We start from the raw sequence: 3,831 nt of genomic DNA, 5'->3' as shown, positions 1-3,831 counted from the left end.
CAGCACCCAGCTGACAGTCCATGCTGTCATCTGCCCACTCACTACCTGCCATCAGCCACAGTCTATGCTCAGCCCTGCTCTAGCCACCAGCCCCACTTACAGTAAATTCCTCCCTGAGAACAGAGTTCAAAGGGCTGAGGATAGGTTGTTGAGTGATGGTGATGGCACCATGCTCATGGCTTTCAGTATGTTTCATCCCTACAACAACCTTGCAAGGGAGGTACTTTTATTGGTATTCTCATTTTTCAGAAATGGAAACAGAGGCTCAAAGAAATGAGGTGTCTACTGTATAGCACAGGGAACTCTGCTCAGTATTGTGTAACAACCTAACTGGGAAAAGAATTTGAAAGAGAATATATATATATATATATATATATATATATATATATATATATATATATATATATATATATATATATATAACTGATTCACTTTGCTGTACACCTGAAATGAATGCAACATTGTTAATCAACTATACTCCAATATGAAATAAAAAGTTAAAAAAAAAAAAAGAAATGAGGTGTCTTGTTCAAGATCACACACACCAAGAAATTAGCAGAAGCAGGACTTGAACCTTGTTCCCCCCAACTCTAGACTGTTCCATGACCTTGGATGTGCTCTCAAAGGACAAAGTTGGAGGGTGTGGACACGAGTGAGGAGGGGACTGAAGGGACGAAGACAAGAGAATCACTTCAGAAGTTATATAAACCCTGCAGCATGGCAAGCTCCCAAATGGGATCCAACCCCCAGGAAATTTAATCTGAAGGTGTTCAGGTTACTGAAAAAGCTGGATCCCAGCATTTTTGTAGCCAGGGCCCATGGCCAAGGGCAGTTCCTTCTTCCTGGTTGCACAGAGATCTGAGAAGTCTTCACACTTTTCCTGTTTGTCACATGTCCATCCTGGTGATCTTTACCATCTGGAAGAACGTGGACAAAAGCAGCAAGGTGCCCACAGGTATTTGTCTCTGCTATGTCTGGGAATCTGACTGGGACCCCACTCCCCATCCCAAACTTTCATAATGAGGAGTACATTAGCTGGTTATCAACTCTGCTCTTTGCAGAGTGTTTTCCTTTTGTTTCCCTATCAGCCCCTAATCAATCCCTATGGTAGACACTGTTAGTTGTTCCCTTACATTCTTCCCTCCTTTCTTTGGTAATAGAACCCTTAAATCTGACCTGAGCTCAAGATCATCCAAAATAAAGACTACGTTTCCCAGCCTCCCTTGCAGCGAAGCATGACACCACGGCCGGAAGCGAATAAGATCTGAGGGGAAGCCATGTCTGCCACTTCCAGGTTGTGCCTTCCACTCCTGCGTCCCATCATCCTGCTGGTTGGAGTGTAGACCCAGCACATGAGGTGGAAATCCATCTTCAACCATGAGGATCAGGGCAATGCCCTGGGAAATTGTGGAGCTAAAGACAGAAAAAACCTGGGCTCTTGGCACTGGAGCTGCCATATCAGCTCTGACTGCTTACACTCAGACTGGCACATCAGAGATAAACTGTTATCTTGCTGAAGCCACTATTATTTTGGGGTCTCTGATACTATCAGATACAACACCCTTTCCTCTTATGACTTCCTAATTGAACACCCCCAACCCAAAATCTATAGAAACTATACTCATCTACCCTCACAGAGACTTGCAGTCTAAGATCCATCCATTCATCTCCAAGTGTCCATGCACCAATTTCAAAAAGCCTTCCCCCTCCAGGGTGGTTCATTCAACCTTCCCTTCTTCAGTCTGTCTGTCATTCAGGTGTTCTTTCATTTATTCACATCCAACCAGGCAATTATGTCAAATTCTAGTTATGTACCCTTTCGATAGCATCCATTCTTTTACCTTTTGTCCTCTGATACATTCATCCATCCCTCCTTCCTACCATGCATCCATTCAACCATTCATTCACTCTTTCTTCCATCATTATGTCCTCTCATCCACTTATCAGTATATTTATTTATTCATCCTTCCATTCACTAACTCATTCAACCTTTCATCCATTTGCCATCTTCCCATTCATTTATCCATTGATCCATTCACATCCGATGATTCTTCTCTCCCTTTTTCCACTCACACAGTTATTCATCTATCCACCCTCCCATCCATTCATTCTTCTTTCCATCATTCAATCATATATCCTTCAATTCAGACCTTACTTTCTTCCATCTTTACCAGCTTTGATCCTTCTAAACATGCACTTCCTCTCTATGCATGTTGTCCTCATCAGGAAATTCCACGCTGAAAGATGCATTTTCACTTCCTCCTAATCTAAACTTCTCAATGAGTCCTGACCTATCTTTTACTTTTTTTGGAGGGGAGAGGTTGGGATCTGGTATCCTTGTCCAACTTTAGAAGAAAAAGAGAGGGGAGGAGAGGAACAATGAACTGGGCCCTTATGGGGAGAGAAAACAGGAAGACTCAGAAATGGGCTTCCATGCAGTTCCAGATTTTGTTATATTTAGAATTGAGCACTTCATTTTCTGGGTGCTAACTTAAATAGTATTTTAAAAATTTTGAGATTCCGATTTTTCATTACTGTTATACAAGAATACATTTGACTTTTGTTTGTTAACATTATATTCTGTGACCTTGCAAAACTCACTTATTAGCTCCAGTTTTTTGTGTATTCTTCAGGATTCTCTACAGAGACATTCATATTATCTGTAAATAAGGACAGTTGTATTTCTTCCTTTTCTATGTATATGATTTTTTTTCTTGCCTTACTGCACAAGCCAGGACTTCCAGTGGATATTGAGTAGGACTAATGAGAGAGAACATTCTTGCCTTGTTCCAGATCTTAGGGGGAAAGCATTCAGTCTTTCCCCTTTAAGTATGATGTTAGTTGTATGTTTTTCACAGATACCCTTTTTAGATTAGGGAAGTTCCATTCTATTCTTAATTTGCTGATTTGTCATAAATCAGTGTTGAATTTTGTCAAAAGCATTTTTTGGTATCTATTGATATCACATTTTTTCTTATTAACTTGGTTAAATATCAATACATTGATTTTTTGTGATGTACTATTCTTTTTATATACTGCTAGGTTTGATTTGTTAATGTTTTCCTAAGGATTTTTGTACTACGTTTATGAGAGATATTGGTCTATAGTTTTCTTATAGTGTCTTGCCTGTTTTTAGTATTAGGATAATGCTGACCTCAGGAAGTGAGTTTGGAAGTGGTCCATCCTCTTCTGGAAGAAGCTGTTTAGAGTTGGTGTCATCTCTTCTTTAAGTTTTTTGTTTGTTTTTAAGTATTTAGTAGAATTCATCAGTGAAACATCTGGGCCTCTAGTTTTCTTTTCTTTCTTTTTGCAGGTTTTCAACTACAACTTCAAGTTCTTTAATAAGCATAGGGTGTTCAGGTTACCCATTTCTTCTTTTGTGAGTTTTGGTAATTTGTGTCTGTAAAGAATTGGTATATTTCATCCACTTTTTCAAATTTATGGGCATACAGTTGTTAGCACTATAGTTTTGTATTATCTTTTTAATTAATTAATTAATTAATTAATTAATTTTGGTTGCATTGGGTCTTGGTTGCTGTGCACGGGCTTTCTCTAGCTGTGTCAAGCAGGGGCTACTCTTCATTGCGGTGTGCGGGCTTCTCATTGTGGTGGCCTCTCTTGTTGTGGAGCACGGGCTCTAGGTGCGCAGGCTTCAGTAGTTGTGGCACGTGGCTCAGTAGTTGTGGCTTGCGGGCTCTACAGTGCAGGCTTAGTAATTGTGGCCCACAGGCTTAGTTGCTCCACGGCATGTGGGATCTTCCCAGATGAGGGCTTGAACCCATGTCCCCTGCACTGGCAGGCGGGTTCTTAACCACTGTGCCAGGGAAGCCC

The sequence above is a fragment of the Hyperoodon ampullatus genome (genome assembly GCF_949752795.1).
Source record: "Hyperoodon ampullatus genome assembly, chromosome: 18".
Classification (NCBI taxonomy): domain Eukaryota; kingdom Metazoa; phylum Chordata; class Mammalia; order Artiodactyla; family Ziphiidae; genus Hyperoodon; species Hyperoodon ampullatus.
The sequence above is the reverse complement of the archived record's forward strand: the minus strand, read 5'-3'. Positions refer to the sequence as shown.